The 16542-nt window shown below is 50.8% G+C and overlaps 8 non-coding genes across 8 annotated transcripts; all 8 read right to left on the reverse strand.

Moving 5' to 3' along the window:
* Positions 1–1063: 1063 nt before the first annotated feature.
* Positions 1064–1157, reverse strand: LOC117700757 (small nucleolar RNA SNORD116). The gene has a single exon (XR_004605566.1). It is a non-coding gene; the product is annotated as a small nucleolar RNA SNORD116 (small nucleolar RNA).
* Positions 1158–3018: 1861 nt separating this feature from the next.
* LOC117700765 (small nucleolar RNA SNORD116) lies at positions 3019–3112 on the reverse strand. Its single transcript, XR_004605567.1, has one exon. It is a non-coding gene; the product is annotated as a small nucleolar RNA SNORD116 (small nucleolar RNA).
* Positions 3113–4986: 1874 nt separating this feature from the next.
* On the reverse strand, positions 4987–5080 carry LOC117700773 (small nucleolar RNA SNORD116). The gene has a single exon (XR_004605568.1). It is a non-coding gene; the product is annotated as a small nucleolar RNA SNORD116 (small nucleolar RNA).
* A 1878-nt stretch (positions 5081–6958) lies between these two features.
* On the reverse strand, positions 6959–7052 carry LOC117700781 (small nucleolar RNA SNORD116). Its single transcript, XR_004605569.1, has one exon. It is a non-coding gene; the product is annotated as a small nucleolar RNA SNORD116 (small nucleolar RNA).
* Positions 7053–8915: 1863 nt separating this feature from the next.
* Positions 8916–9009, reverse strand: LOC117700789 (small nucleolar RNA SNORD116). Its single transcript, XR_004605570.1, has one exon. It is a non-coding gene; the product is annotated as a small nucleolar RNA SNORD116 (small nucleolar RNA).
* Positions 9010–10880: 1871 nt separating this feature from the next.
* Positions 10881–10974, reverse strand: LOC117700797 (small nucleolar RNA SNORD116). Its single transcript, XR_004605571.1, has one exon. It is a non-coding gene; the product is annotated as a small nucleolar RNA SNORD116 (small nucleolar RNA).
* A 1871-nt stretch (positions 10975–12845) lies between these two features.
* LOC117700804 (small nucleolar RNA SNORD116) lies at positions 12846–12939 on the reverse strand. The gene has a single exon (XR_004605572.1). It is a non-coding gene; the product is annotated as a small nucleolar RNA SNORD116 (small nucleolar RNA).
* A 1864-nt stretch (positions 12940–14803) lies between these two features.
* Positions 14804–14897, reverse strand: LOC117701147 (small nucleolar RNA SNORD116). Its single transcript, XR_004605641.1, has one exon. It is a non-coding gene; the product is annotated as a small nucleolar RNA SNORD116 (small nucleolar RNA).
* Between the last annotated feature and the right edge of the window lie 1645 nt (positions 14898–16542).

Below are 16542 nucleotides of genomic sequence, written 5' to 3' on the forward strand. Positions count from 1 at the left end.
TGATAAGAACAATCTCAGGTCCTCTTGCCTAATGCAAAGGAGAATGAGGTGGAAGCTTGGTCAACATCACCAGCAAAACCTGTGTCTCTAAGTATCTCTGCACACCACTTGTGCATTCTTCCACCATGGCTACAAAGCTACATGCTTCCATACTACAGGGTCCTAGCATGAGACAGAATTTGACTCCTCTTAAGGTTCTGATAACCAGCATAGGAGTAGCAGGCTTAATTTGTCCATAAGCACCAGCAGATTAGTTTTGTCTCTCTGTATCGCGATCTCTGTCTCTCTCTCTCTTTCTTCTCTAACTTTCTCTCTGTCTCTACCTTTGTTTCTGTCTCTTTCTCTCTCCTTCTCCCTCTTCCACTATCTTCCTCCCTCCTCTCTCTCCTCTCTCTCTCTCTCTCTCTTCTCTCTCTCTCTCTCTCTCTCTCTCTCTGTCTCTCTCTCTCTTCTCTATGTCTGTTTTTCCTCAACTCTATCTCAGACTTTGGCCTTTCCCTTCCCTATCAAACTCTGTTCTCTTTCCAAGCCAATGGCCCAGGAATCCAGCTTGCTGCATGAGACACAGAGTCTTCTTGGTAACCACCTGATTACATTACTGTCATACAGTCCCTGAGACATGCTAAGGCATCTGGCCACATTGGACCTGCAGCCAGCTTTCCATAGTCACTCTGTGGAGCAACACAGCAGGGTTGTTCATGTCAAAGCATCTGGGTAGCCTGAACACACTTGCATGCATTCCAGTGTACAACCCAGTGGCTTTGGTGCCACTGCTCATCCTACTTGTGCCTCACAGTCTACTCTGCACTTGGGCTGCAGGCCACACCTTGGAGCTGGCAGGACTTTCTACTCAGTCTCTGCCAAGCAATTCCTCAACAACCACTGAAGATGCCACTAGAGCAAAGGGGGCTGCTTTGTTCTAGGCCATGGTTTCTGTCAGAGTAGGCAAAGCACAGGCCCATCTGTAGAGAGAGTCTGGCTAGAGCCTGAGGAAGGCAAGGCCAATAGAGTGCTTGGCAAGCCTGTGTCTGACGCCCAGAGGACCTGGGTGACCCAAGGTGCCGGACCTCAGTCCCGATGACAGAAGCGGTAGTGAGTTTTCACTCATTTTGTTCAGATTTTCCAAGGAATGTTTGACTGGGAATCATCATAGATCCAAGCACGATGGAGTGCCATGCACAGAGAGGATCTGGGTAGTCTGGAGTGCTCAGGCTTTGGGGAGAGCAAGGAATTGCAAGATATTGCCCATCCATTACCAGGAAGAATGGGCCTAAGCCCCAAACCTGGGAGCACCAGGAGGCCCTGAGCCTGCTGCATGTCCCGAATGGACAGGATGCAGGGATGGCAGCTCCTCCCAGCTCCACCAAGACCTGAGCACCTTGAGTCCTCGGGCCATTTCTGAGTTCCTTACCTTTGATCTCTGGCACTCTCAGGACTTTCAGGAAGACCAAACCAGGTCACTGGAGCTTCATTCAGCCACTGTCAAACCGCATCCTATGTGGTGGGGCCATTTCCCCTCGAGGAAGTCACCCATGGCCCATGCTGGACAATGTATGCGACCCTGGGAAGACAGCAGAGAGCACATGCCGCCATTACGCTGGGACCCATGCAAACCAGGATGGATGATGGGCTTGCTGTTTCTTTTGGCATGGTCAGACCACACAGGCGCCCTCAACACTCCTGCGCTTGCCAACCTCTGGGCCCTGCCCTTCCACATCAGGGATGCTTTTCCTCTCAAGCCTTGCCTGGAGACAAAACATGCCCTTTGCTCTCAAGTGCTTCCTGGGCACTCCCCTAACTCCATGGCCTTCAGGATGATATCTGAGCTGCTCTAGAGGGACACAGCACATGCCAGGAGCTCCAACACATCAACCTTCTCCACCAGCGCCCAGCACAACCTTGCCAAAAGAATGAGGGTACTTCTCAATCAAATATGGCAGAACAAAAATAAAACTGATAAGAACAATCTCAGGTCCTCTTGCCTAATGCAAAGGAGAATGAGGTGGAAGCTCTGGTCAACATCACCAGCAAAACCCTGTGTCTCTAAGTATCTCTGCACACCACTTGTGCATCTTCCACCATGGCTACAAAGCTACATGCTTCCATACTACAGGGTCCTAGCATGAGACAGAATTTGACCTCCTCTTAAGGTTCTGATAACCAGCATAGGAGTAGCAGGCTTAATTTGTCCATAAGCACCACCAGACTTGTTTTGTCTCTCTGTATCGCGATCTCTGTCTCTCGGTCTCTTCCTTCTTCTCTAACTTTCTCTCTGTCTCTACCTTTGTTTCTGTCTCTTTCTCTCTCCTTCTCCCTCTTCCACTATCTTCCTCCTCCTCTCTCTCTCTCTCTCCCTCTCTCTCTCTCTCTCCCTCTCTCTCTCTCTCTCTCTGTCTCTCTCTCTCTTCTCTATGTCTGTTTTTCCTCAACTCTATCTCAGACTTTGGCCTTTCCCTTCCTCTATCAAACTCTGTTCTCTTTCCAAGCCAATGGCCCAGGAATCCAGCTTGCTGCATGAGACACAGAGTCTTCTTGGTAACCACCTGATTACATTACTGTCATACAGTCCCTGAGACATGCTAAGGCATCTGGCCACATTGGACCTGCAGCCAGCTTTCCATAGTCACTCTGTGGAGCAACACAGCAGGGTTGTTCATGTCAAAGCATCTGGGTAGCCTGAACACACTTGCATGCATTCCAGTGTACAACCCAGTGGCTTTGGTGCCACTGCTCATCCTACTTGTGCCTCACAGTCTACTCTGCACTTGGGCTGCAGGCCACACCTTGGAGCTGGCAGGACTTTCTACTCAGTCTCTGCCAAGCAATTCCTCAACAACCACTGAAGATGCCACTAGAGCAAAGGGGGCTGCTTTGTTCTAGGCCATGGTTTCTGTCAGAGTAGGCAAAGCACAGGCCCATCTGTAGAGAGTCTGGCTAGAGCCTGAGGAAGGCAAGGCCAATAGAGTGCTTGGCAAGCCTGTGTCTGACGCCCAGAGGACCTGGGTGACCCAAGGTGCCGGACCTCAGTCCCGATGACAGAAGCGGTAGTGAGTTTTCACTCATTTTGTTCAGATTTTCCAAGGAATGTTTGACTGGGAATCATCATAGATCCAAGCACGATGGAGTGCCATGCACAGAGAGGATCTGGGTAGTCTGGAGTGCTCAGGCTTTGGGGAGAGCAAGGAATTGCAAGATATTGCCCATCCATTACCAGGGAAGAATGGGCCTAAGCCCCAAACCTGGGAGCACCAGGAGGCCCTGAGCCTGCTGCATGTCCCGAATGGACAGGATGCAGGGATGGCAGCTCCTCCCAGACCCACCAAGACCTGAGCACCTTGAGTCCTCGGGCCATTTCTGAGTTCCTTACCTTTGATCTCTGGCGCTCTCAGGACTTTCAGGAAGACCAAACCAGGTCACTGGAGCTTCATTCAGCCACTGTCAAACCGCATCCTATGTGGTGGGGCCATTTCCCCTCAAGGAAGTCACCCATGGCCCATGCTGGACAATGTATGCGACCCTGGGAAGACAGCAGAGAGCACATGCCGCCATTACACTGGGACCCATGCAAACCAGGATGGATGATGGGCTTGCTGTTTCTTTTGGCATGGTCAGACCACACAGGCGCCCTCAACACTCCTGCTCTTGCCAACCTCTGGGCCCTGCCCTTCCACATCAGGGATGGTTTTCCTCTCAAGCTTTGCCTGGACACAAAACATGCCCTTTGCTCTCAAGTGCTTCCTGGGCACTCCCCTAACTCCATGGCCTTCAGGATGATATCTGAGCTGCTCTAGAAGGACACAGCACATGCCAGGAGCTCCAACACATCAACCTTCTCCACCAGCGCCCAGCACAACCTTGCCAAAAGAATGAGGGTACTTCTCAATCAAATATGGCAGGAAAAAAATAAAACTGATAAGAACAATCTCAGGTCCTCTTGCCTAATGCAAAGGAGAATGAGTGGAAGCTCTGGTCAACATCACCAGCAAAACCCTGTGTCTCTAAGTATCTCTGCACACCACTTGTGCATCTTCCACCATGGCTACAAAGCTACATGCTTCCATACTACAGGGTCCTAGCATGAGACAGAATTTGACCTCCTCTTAAGGTTCTGATAACCAGCATAGGAGTAGCAGGCTTAATTTGTCCATAAGCACCACCAGACTTGTTTTGTCTCTCTGTATCGCGATCTCTGTCTCTCGGTCTCTTTCTTCTTCTCTAACTTTCTCTCTGTCTCTACCTTTGTTTCTGTCTCTTTCTCTCTCCTTCTCCCTCTTCCTTTCTCTCTCTCTCTCTCTCTCTCTCTCTCTCTCTCTCTGTCTCTCTTTCTCTCTCTCTCTGTCTCTCTTTCTCTCTTTCTCTCTCTGTCTCTCTCTCTCTTCTCTATGTCTGTTTTTCCTCAACTCTATCTCAGACTTTGGCCTTTCCCTTCCTCTATCAAACTCTGTTCTCTTTCCAAGCCAATGGCCCAGGAATCCAGCTTGCTGCATGAGACACAGAGTCTTCTTGGTAACCACCTGATTACATTACTGTCATACAGTCCCTGAGACATGCTAAGGCATCTGGCCACATTGGACCTGCAGCCAGCTTTCCATAGTCACTCTGTGGAGCAACACAGCAGGGTTGTTCATGTCAAAGCATCTGGGTAGCCTGAACACACTTGCATGCATTGTGTACAACCCAGTGGCTTTGGTGCCACTGCTCATCCTACTTGTGCCTCACAGTCTACTCTGCACTTGGGCTGCAGGCCACACCTTGGAGCTGGCAGGACTTTCTACTCAGTCTCTGCCAAGCAATTCCTCAACAACCACTGAAGATGCCACTAGAGCAAAGGGGGCTGCTTTGTTCTAGGCCATGGTTTCTGTCAGAGTAGGCAAAGCACAGGCCCATCTGTAGAGAGTCTGGCTAGAGCCTGAGGAAGGCAAGGCCAATAGAGTGCTTGGCAAGCCTGTGTCTGACGCCCAGAGGACCTGGGTGACCCAAGGTGCCGGACCTCAGTCCCGATGACAGAAGCGGTAGTGAGTTTTCACTCATTTTGTTCAGATTTTCCAAGGAATGTTTGACTGGGAATCATCATAGATCCAAGCACGATGGAGTGCCATGCACAGAGAGGATCTGGGTAGTCTGGAGTGCTCAGGCTTTGGGGAGAGCAAGGAATTGCAAGATATTGCCCATCCATTACCAGGGAAGAATGGGCCTAAGCCCCAAACCTGGGAGCACCAGGAGGCCCTGAGCCTGCTGCATGTCCCGAATGGACAGGATGCAGGGATGGCAGCTCCTCCCAGCTCCACCAAGACCTGAGCACCTTGAGTCCTCGGGCCATTTCTGAGTTCCTTACCTTTGATCTCTGGCGCTCTCAGGACTTTCAGGAAGGCCAAACCAGGTCACTGGAGCTTCATTCAGCCACTGTCAAACCGCATCCTATGTGGTGGGGCCATTTCCCCTCAAGGAAGTCACCCATGGCCCATGCTGGACAATGTATGCGACCCTGGGAAGACAGAAGAGAGCACATGCCGCCATTACGCTGGGACCCATGCAAACCAGGATGGATGATGGGCTTGCTGTTTCTTTTGGCATGGTCAGACCACACAGGCGCCCTCAACACTCCTGCTCTTGCCAACCTCTGGGCCCTGCCCTTCCACATCAGGGATGCTTTTCCTCTCAAGCCTTGCCTGGAGACAAAACATGCCCTTTGCTCTCAAGTGCTTCCTGGGCACTCCCCTAACTCCATGGCCTTCAGGATGATATCTGAGCTGCTCTAGAGGGACACAGCACATGCCAGGAGCTCCAACACATCAACCTTCTCCACCAGCGCCCAGCACAACCTTGCCAAAAGAATGAGGGTACTTCTCAATCAAATATGGCAGGACAAAAATAAAACTGATAAGAACAATCTCAGGTCCTCTTGCCTAATGCAAAGGAGAATGAGGTGGAAGCTCTGGCCAACATCACCAGCAAAACCCTGTGTCTCTAAGTATCTCTGCACACCACTTGTGCATCTTCCACCATGGCTACAAAGCTACATGCTTCCATACTACAGGGTCCTAGCATGAGACAGAATTTGACCTCCTCTTAAGGTTCTGATAACCAGCATAGGAGTAGCAGGCTTAATTTGTCCATAAGCACCACCAGATTTGTTTTGTCTCTCTGTATCGCGATCTCTGTCTCTCGGTCTCTTTCTTCTTCTCTAACTTTCTCTCTGTCTCTACCTTTGTTTCTGTCTCTTTCTCTCTCCTTCTCCCTCTTCCACTATCTTCCTCCTCCTCTCTCTCTCTCTCTCTCTCTCTCTCTCTCTCTCTCTCTCTCTCTCTCTCTCTCTCTCTCTCTCTCTCTCTGTCTCTCTCTCTCTTCTCTATGTCTGTTTTTCCTCAACTCTATCTCAGACTTTGGCCTTTCCCTTCCTCTATCAAACTCTGTTCTCTTTCCAAGCCAATGGCCCAGGAATCCAGCTTGCTGCATGAGACACAGAGTCTTCTTGGTAACCACCTGATTACATTACTGTCATACAGTCCCTGAGACATGCTAAGGCATCTGGCCACATTGGACCTGCAGCCAGCTTTCCATAGTCACTCTGTGGAGCAACACAGCAGGGTTGTTCATGTCAAAGCATCTGGGTAGCCTGAACACACTTGCATGCATTCCAGTGTACAACCCAGTGGCTTTGGTGCCACTGCTCATCCTACTTGTGCCTCACAGTCTACTCTGCACTTGGGCTGCAGGCCACACCTTGGAGCTGGCAGGACTTTCTACTCAGTCTCTGCCAAGCAATTCCTCAACAACCACTGAAGATGCCACTAGAGCAAAGGGGGCTGCTTTGTTCTAGGCCATGGTTTCTGTCAGAGTAGGCAAAGCACAGGCCCATCTGTAGAGAGTCTGGCTAGAGCCTGAGGAAGGCAAGGCCAATAGAGTGCTTGGCAAGCCTGTGTCTGACGCCCAGAGGACCTGGGTGACCCAAGGTGCCGGACCTCAGTCCCGATGACAGAAGCGGTAGTGAGTTTTCACTCATTTTGTTCAGATTTTCCAAGGAATGTTTGACTGGGAATCATCATAGATCCAAGCACGATGGAGTGCCATGCACAGAGAGGATCTGGGTAGTCTGGAGTGCTCAGGCTTTGGGGAGAGCAAGGAATTGCAAGATATTGCCCATCCATTACCAGGGAAGAATGGGCCTAAGCCCCAAACCTGGGAGCACCAGGAGGCCCTGAGCCTGCTGCATGTCCCGAATGGACAGGATGCAGGGATGGCAGCTCCTCCCAGCTCCACCAAGACCTGAGCACCTTGAGTCCTCGGGCCATTTCTGAGTTCCTTACCTTTGATCTCTGGCGCTCTCAGGACTTTCAGGAAGACCAAACCAGGTCACTGGAGCTTCATTCAGCCACTGTCAAACCGCATCCTATGTGGTGGGGCCATTTCCCCTCAAGGAAGTCACCCATGGCCCATGCTGGACAATGTATGCGACCCTGGGAAGACAGCAGAGAGCACATGCCGCCATTACGCTGGGACCCATGCAAACCAGGATGGATGATGGGCTTGCTGTTTCTTTTGGCATGGTCAGACCACACAGGCGCCCTCAACACTCCTGCGCTTGCCAACCTCTGGGCCCTGCCCTTCCACATCAGGGATGCTTTTCCTCTCAAGCCTTGCCTGGAGACAAAACATGCCCTTTGCTCTCAAGTGCTTCCTGGGCACTCCCCTAACTCCATGGCCTTCAGGATGATATCTGAGCTGCTCTAGAGGGACACAGCACATGCCAGGAGCTCCAACACATCAACCTTCTCCACCAGCGCCCAGCACAACCTTGCCAAAAGAATGAGGGTACTTCTCAATCAAATATGGCAGGACAAAAATAAAACTGATAAGAACAATCTCAGGTCCTCTTGCCTAATGCAAAGGAGAATGAGGTGGAAGCTCTGGTCAACATCACCAGCAAAACCCTGTGTCTCTAAGTATCTCTGCACACCACTTGTGCATCTTCCACCATGGCTACAAAGCTACATGCTTCCATACTACAGGGTCCTAGCATGAGACAGAATTTGACCTCCTCTTAAGGTTCTGATAACCAGCATAGGAGTAGCAGGCTTAATTTGTCCATAAGCACCACCAGATTTGTTTTGTCTCTCTGTATCGCGATCTCTGTCTCTCGGTCTCTTTCTTCTTCTCTAACTTTCTCTCTGTCTCTACCTTTGTTTCTGTCTCTTTCTCTCTCCTTCTCCCTCTTCCACTATCTTCCTCCTCTCTCTCTCTCTCTCTCTCTCTCTCTCTCTCTCTCTCTCTCTCTCTCTCTCTCTCTCTGTCTCTCTCTCTCTTCTCTATGTCTGTTTTTCCTCAACTCTATCTCAGACTTTGGCCTTTCCCTTCCTCTATCAAACTCTGTTCTCTTTCCAAGCCAATGGCCCAGGAATCCAGCTTGCTGCATGAGACACAGAGTCTTCTTGGTAACCACCTGATTACATTACTGTCATACAGTCCCTGAGACATGCTAAGGCATCTGGCCACATTGGACCTGCAGCCAGCTTTCCATAGTCACTCTGTGGAGCAACACAGCAGGGTTGTTCATGTCAAAGCATCTGGGTAGCCTGAACACACTTGCATGCATTCCAGTGTACAACCCAGTGGCTTTGGTGCCACTGCTCATCCTACTTGTGCCTCACAGTCTACTCTGCACTTGGGCTGCAGGCCACACCTTGGAGCTGGCAGGACTTTCTACTCAGTCTCTGCCAAGCAATTCCTCAACAACCACTGAAGATGCCACTAGAGCAAAGGGGGCTGCTTTGTTCTAGGCCATGGTTTCTGTCAGAGTAGGCAAAGCACAGGCCCATCTGTAGAGAGTCTGGCTAGAGCCTGAGGAAGGCAAGGCCAATAGAGTGCTTGGCAAGCCTGTGTCTGACGCCCAGAGGACCTGGGTGACCCAAGGTGCCGGACCTCAGTCCCGATGACAGAAGCGGTAGTGAGTTTTCACTCATTTTGTTCAGATTTTCCAAGGAATGTTTGACTGGGAATCATCATAGATCCAAGCACGATGGAGTGCCATGCACAGAGAGGATCTGGGTAGTCTGGAGTGCTCAGGCTTTGGGGAGAGCAAGGAATTGCAAGATATTGCCCATCCATTACCAGGGAAGAATGGGCCTAAGCCCCAAACCTGGGAGCACCAGGAGGCCCTGAGCCTGCTGCATGTCCCGAATGGACAGGATGCAGGGATGGCAGCTCCTCCCAGACCCACCAAGACCTGAGCACCTTGAGTCCTCGGGCCATTTCTGAGTTCCTTACCTTTGATCTCTGGCGCTCTCAGGACTTTCAGGAAGACCAAACCAGGTCACTGGAGCTTCATTCAGCCACTGTCAAACCGCATCCTATGTGGTGGGGCCATTTCCCTCAAGGAAGTCACCCATGGCCCATGCTGGACAATGTATGCGACCCTGGGAAGACAGCAGAGAGCACATGCTGCCATTACGCTGGGACCCATGCAAACCAGGATGGATGATGGGCTTGCTGTTTCTTTTGGCATGGTCAGACCACACAGGCGCCCTCAACACTCCTGCTCTTGCCAACCTCTGGGCCCTGCCCTTCCACATCAGGGATGCTTTTCCTCTCAAGCCTTGCCTGGACACAAAACATGCCCTTTGCTCTCAAGTGCTTCCTGGGCACTCCCCTAACTCCATGGCCTTCAGCATGATATCTGAGCTGCTCTAGAGGGACACAGCAAATACCAGGAGCTCCAACACATCAACCTTCTCCACCAGCGCCCAGCACAACCTTGCCAAAAGAATGAGGGTACTTCTCAATCAAATATGGCAGAACAAAAATAAAACTGATAAGAACAATCTCAGGTCCTCTTGCCTAATGCAAAGGAGAATGAGGTGGAAGCTCTGGTCAACATCACCAGCAAAACCCTGTGTCTCTAAGTATCTCTGCACACCACTTGTGCATCTTCCACCATGGCTACAAATCTACATGCTTCCATACTACAGGGTCCTAGCATGAGACAGAATTTGACCTCCTCTTAAGGTTCTGATAACCAGCATAGGAGTAGCAGGCTTAATTTGTCCATAAGCACCACCAGATTTGTTTTGTCTCTCTGTATCGCGATCTCTGTCTCTCGGTCTCTTTCTTCTTCTCTAACTTTCTCTCTGTCTCTACCTTTGTTTCTGTCTCTTTCTCTCTCCTTCTCCCTCTCTCTCTCTCTCTCTCTCTCTCTCTCTCTCTCTCTCTCTCTCTCTCTCTCTCTCTCTCTCTCTCTCTCTCTCTCTCTCTCTCTCTGTCTCTCTCTCTCTTCTCTATGTCTGTTTTTCCTCAACTCTATCTCAGACTTTGGCCTTTCCCTTCCTCTATCAAACTCTGTTCTCTTTCCAAGCCAATGGCCCAGGAATCCAGCTTGCTGCATGAGACACAGAGTCTTCTTGGTAACCACCTGATTACATTACTGTCATACAGTCCCTGAGACATGCTAAGGCATCTGGCCACATTGGACCTGCAGCCAGCTTTCCATAGTCACTCTGTGGAGCAACACAGCAGGGTTGTTCATGTCAAAGCATCTGGGTAGCCTGAACACACTTGCATGCATTCCAGTGTACAACCCAGTGGCTTTGGTGCCACTGCTCATCCTACTTGTGCCTCACAGTCTACTCTGCACTTGGGCTGCAGGCCACACCTTGGAGCTGGCAGGACTTTCTACTCAGTCTCTGCCAAGCAATTCCTCAACAACCACTGAAGATGCCACTAGAGCAAAGGGGGCTGCTTTGTTCTAGGCCATGGTTTCTGTCAGAGTAGGCAAAGCACAGGCCCATCTGTAGAGAGTCTGGCTAGAGCCTGAGGAAGGCAAGGCCAATAGAGTGCTTGGCAAGCCTGTGTCTGACGCCCAGAGGACCTGGGTGACCCAAGGTGCCGGACCTCAGTCCCGATGACAGAAGCGGTAGTGAGTTTTCACTCATTTTGTTCAGATTTTCCAAGGAATGTTTGACTGGGAATCATCATAGATCCAAGCACGATGGAGTGCCATGCACAGAGAGGATCTGGGTAGTCTGGAGTGCTCAGGCTTTGGGGAGAGCAAGGAATTGCAAGATATTGCCCATCCATTACCAGGGAAGAATGGGCCTAAGCCCCAAACCTGGGAGCACCAGGAGGCCCTGAGCCTGCTGCATGTCCCGAATGGACAGGATGCAGGGATGGCAGCTCCTCCCAGCTCCACCAAGACCTGAGCACCTTGAGTCCTCGGGCCATTTCTGAGTTCCTTACCTTTGATCTCTGGCGCTCTCAGGACTTTCAGGAAGACCAAACCAGGTCACTGGAGCTTCATTCAGCCACTGTCAAACCGCATCCTATGTGGTGGGGCCATTTCCCTCAAGGAAGTCACCCATGGCCCATGCTGGACAATGTATGCGACCCTGGGAAGACAGCAGAGAGCACATGCCGCCATTACGCTGGGACCCATGCAAACCAGGATGGATGATGGGCTTGCTGTTTCTTTTGGCATGGTCAGACCACACAGGCGCCCTCAACACTCCTGCTGTTGCCAACCTCTGGTCCCTGCCCTTCCATATCAGAGATGCTTTTCCTCTCAAGCCTTGCCTGGAGACAAAACATGCCCTTTGCTCTCAAGTGCTTCCTGGGCACTCCCCTAACTCCATGGCCTTCAAGATGATATCTGAGCTGCTCTAGAGGGACACAGCACATACCAGGAGCTCCAACACATCAACCTTCTCCACCAGCGCCCAGCACAACCTTGCCAAAAGAATGAGGGTACTTCTCAATCAAATATGGCAGAACAAAAATAAAACTGATAAGAACAATCTCAGGTCCTCTTGCCTAATGCAAAGGAGAATGAGGTGGAAGCTCTGGTCAACATCACCAGCAAAGCCCTGTGTCTCTAAGTATCTCTGCACACCACTTGTGCATCTTCCACCATGGCTACAAATCTACATGCTTCCATACTACAGGGTCCTAGCATGAGACAGAATTTGACCTCCTTTTAAGGTTCTGATAACCAGCATAGGAGTAGGAGGCTTACTTTGTCCATAAGCACCACCAGATTTGTTTTGTCTCTCTTTATCGCGATCTCTGTCTCTTGGTCTCTTTCTTCTTCTCTAACTTTCTCTCTGTCTCTACCTTTGTTTCTGTCTCTTTCTCTCTCCTTCTCCCTCTTCCACTATCTCCCTCCTCCTCTCTCTCTCTCTCTCTCTCTCTCTCTCTCTCTCTCTCTCTCTCTCTCTCTCTCTCTCTCTCTCTCTGTCTCTCTCTCTTCTCTATGTCTGTTTTTCCTCAACTCTATCTCAGACTTTGGCCTTTCCCTTCCTCTATCAAACTCTGTTCTCTTTCCAAGCCAATGGCCCAGGAATCCAGCTTGCTGCATGTGACACAGAGTCTTCTTGGTAACCACCTGATTACATTACTGTCATACAGTCCCTGAGACCTGCTAAGGCATCTGGCCACATTGTACCTGCAGACAGCTTTCCATAGTCACTCTGTGGAGCAACACAGCAGGGTTGTTCATGTCAAAGCATCTGGGTAGCCTGAACACACTTGCATGCAGTCCAGTGTACAACCCAGTGGCTTTGGTGCCACTGCTCATCCTACTTGTGCCTCACAGTCTACTCTGCACTTGGGCTGCAGGCCACACCTTGGAGCTGGCAGGACTTTTTACTCAGTCTCTGCCAAGCCATTCCTCAACAACCACCGAAGATGCCACTAGAGCAAAGGGGGCTGCTTTGTTCTAGGCCATGGTTTCTGTCAGAGTAGGCAAAGCACAGGCCCATCTGTAGAGAGTCTGGCTAGAGCCTGAGGAAGGCAAGGCCAATAGAGTGCTTGGCAAGCCTGTGTCTGACGCCCAGAGGACCTGGGTGACCCAAGGTGCCGGACCTCAGTCCCGATGACAGAAGCGGTAGTGAGTTTTCACTCATTTTGTTCAGATTTTCCAAGGAATGTTTGACTGGGAATCATCATAGATCCAAGCACGATGGAGTGCCATGCACAGAGAGGATCTGGGTAGTCTGGAGTGCTCAGGCTTTGGGGAGAGCAAGGAATTGCAAGATATTGCCCATCCATTACCAGGGAAGAATGGGCCTAAGCCCCAAACCTGGGAGCACCAGGAGGCCCTGAGCCTGCTGCATGTCCCGAATGGACAGGATGCAGGGATGGCAGCTCCTCCCAGCTCCACCAAGACCTGAGCACCTTGAGTCCTCGGGCCATTTCTGAGTTCCTTACCTTTGATCTCTGGCACTCTCAGGACTTTCAGGAAGGCCAAACCAGGTCACTGGAGCTTCATTCAGCCACTGTCAAACCGCATCCTATGTGGTGGGGCCATTTCCCCTCAAGGAAGTCACCCATGGCCCATGCTGGACAATGTATGCGACCCTGGGAAGACAGCAGAGAGCACATGCCGCCATTACGCTGGGACCCATGCAAACCAGGATGGATGATGGGCTTGCTGTTTCTTTTGGCATGGTCAGACCACACAGGCGCCCTCAACACTCCTGCTCTTGCCAACCTCTGGGCCCTGCCCTTCCATATCAGAGATGCTTTTCCTCTCAAGCCTTGCCTGGAGACAAAACATGCCCTTTGCTCTCAAGTGCTTCCTGGGCACTCCCCTAACTCCATGGCCTTCAGGATGATATCTGAGCTGCTCTAGAGGGACACAGCACATGCCAGGAGCTCCAACACATCAACCTTCTCCACCAGCGCCCAGCACAACCTTGCCAAAAGAATGAGGGTACTTCTCAATCAAATATGGCAGAACAAAAATAAAACTGATAAGAACAATCTCAGGTCCTCTTGCCTAATGCAAAGGAGAATGAGGTGGAAGCTCTGGTCAACATCACCAGCAAAACCCTGTGTCTCTAAGTATCTCTGCACACCACTTGTGCATCTTCCACCATGGCTACAAATCTACATGCTTCCATACTACAGGGTCCTAGCATGAGACAGAATTTGACCTCCTCTTAAGGTTCTGATAACCAGCATAGGAGTAGGAGGCTTACTTTGTCCATAAGCACCACCAGATTTGTTTTGTCTCTCTGTATCGCGATCTCTGTCTCTCGGTCTCTTTCTTCTTCTCTAACTTTCTCTCTGTCTCTACCTTTGTTTCTGTCTCTTTCTCTCTCCTTCTCCCTCTTCCTCTCTCTCTCTCTCTCTCTCTCTCTCTCTCTCTCTCTCTCTCTCTCTCTCTCTCTCTCTCTCTCTCTCTCTCTGTCTCTCTCTCTCTTCTCTATGTCTGTTTTTCCTCAACTCTATCTCAGACTTTGGTCTTTCCCTTCCTCTATCAAACTCTGTTCTCTTTCCAAGCCAATGGCCCAGGAATCCAGCTTGCTGCATGAGACACAGAGTCTTCTTGGTAACCACCTTATTACATTACTGTCATACAGTCCCTGAGACATGCTAAGGCATCTGGCCACATTGGACCTGCAGCCAGCTTTCCATAGTCACTCTGTGGAGCAACACAGCAGGGTTGTTCATGTCAAAGCATCTGGGTAGCCTGAACACACTTGCATGCATTCCAGTGTACAACCCAGTGGCTTTGGTGCCACTGCTCATCCTACTTGTGCCTCACAGTCTACTCTGCACTTGGGCTGCAGGCCACACCTTGGAGCTGGCAGGACTTTCTACTCAGTCTCTGCCAAGCAATTCCTCAACAACCACTGAAGATGCCACTAGAGCAAAGGGGGCTGCTTTGTTCTAGGCCATGGTTTCTGTCAGAGTAGGCAAAGCACAGGCCCATCTGTAGAGAGTCTGGCTAGAGCCTGAGGAAGGCAAGGCCAATAGAGTGCTTGGCAAGCCTGTGTCTGACGCCCAGAGGACCTGGGTGACCCAAGGTGCCAGACCTCAGTCCCGATGACAGAAGCGGTAGTGAGTTTTCACTCATTTTGTTCAGATTTTCCAAGGAATGTTTGACTGGGAATCATCATAGATCCAAGCACGATGGAGTGCCATGCACAGAGAGGATCTGGGTAGTCTGGAGTGCTCAGGCTTTGGGGAGAGCAAGGAATTGCAAGATATTGCCCATCCATTACCAGGGAAGAATGGGCCTAAGCCCCAAACCTGGGAGCACCAGGAGGCCCTGAGCCTGCTGCATGTCCCGAATGGACAGGATGCAGGGATGGCAGCTCCTCCCAGCTCCACCAAGACCTGAGCACCTTGAGTCCTCGGGCCATTTCTGAGTTCCTTACCTTTGATCTCTGGCGCTCTCAGGACTTTCAGGAAGACCAAACCAGGTCACTGGAGCTTCATTCAGCCACTGTCAAACCGCATCCTATGTGGTGGGGCCATTTCCCCTCAAGGAAGTCACCCATGGCCCATGCTGGACAATGTATGCGACCCTGGGAAGACAGCAGAGAGCACATGCCGCCATTACGCTGGGACCCATGCAAACCAGGATGGATGATGGGCTTGCTGTTTCTTTTGGCATGGTCAGACCACACAGGCGCCCTCAACACTCCTGCTCTTGCCAACCTCTGGGCCCTGCCCTTCCACATCAGGGATGCTTTTCCTCTCAAGCCTTGCCTGGAGACAAAACATGCCCTTTGCTCTCAAGTGCTTCCTGGGCACTCCCCTAACTCCATGGCCTTCAGGATGATATCTGAGCTGCTCTAGAGGGACACAGCACATACGAGGAGCTCCAACACATCAACCTTCTCCACCAGCGCCCAGCAGAACCTTGCCAAAAGAATGAGGGTACTTCTCAATCAAATATGGCAGAACAAAAATAAAACTGATAAGAACAATCTCAGGTCCTCTTGCCTAATGCAAAGGAGAATGAGTGGAAGCTCTGGCCAACATCACCAGCAAAACCCTGTGTCTCTAAGTATCTCTGCACACCACTTGTGCATCTTCCACCATGGCTACAAAGCTACATGCTTCCATACTACAGGGTCCTAGCATGAGACAGAATTTGACCTCCTCTTAAGGTTCTGATAACCAGCATAGGAGTAGCAGGCTTACTTTGTCCATAAGCACCACCAGATTTGTTTTGTCTCTCTGTATCGCGATCTCTGTCTCTCGGTCTCTTTCTTCTTCTCTAACTTTCTCTCTGTCTCTACCTTTGTTTCTGTCTCTTTCTCTCTCCTTCTCCCTCTTCCACTATCTCCTCCTCCTCTCTCTCTCTCTCTCTCCCTCTCTCTCTCTCTCTCTCTCTCTCTCTCTCTCTCTCTCTCTCTCTCTCTCTCTCTTCTCTATGTCTGTTTTTCCTCAACTCTATCTCAGACTTTGGCCTTTCCCTTCCTCTATCAAGCTCTGTTCTCTTTCCAAGCCAATGGCCCAGGAATCCAGCTTGCTGCATGAGACACAGAGTCTTCTTGGTAACCACCTGATTACATTACTGTCATACAGTCCCTGAGACATGCTAAGGCATCTGGCCACATTGGACCTGCAGCCAGCTTTCCATAGTCACTCTGTGGAGCAACACAGCAGGGTTGTTCATGTCAAAGCATCTGGGTAGCCTGAACACACTTGCATGCATTCCAGTGTACAACCCAGTGGCTTTGGTGCCACTGCTCATCCTACTTGTGCCTCACAGTCTACTCTGCACTTGGGCTGCAGGCCACACCTTGGAGCTGGCAG

This window comes from Arvicanthis niloticus, chromosome 1 (assembly GCF_011762505.2).
Source record: "Arvicanthis niloticus isolate mArvNil1 chromosome 1, mArvNil1.pat.X, whole genome shotgun sequence".
Classification (NCBI taxonomy): domain Eukaryota; kingdom Metazoa; phylum Chordata; class Mammalia; order Rodentia; family Muridae; genus Arvicanthis; species Arvicanthis niloticus.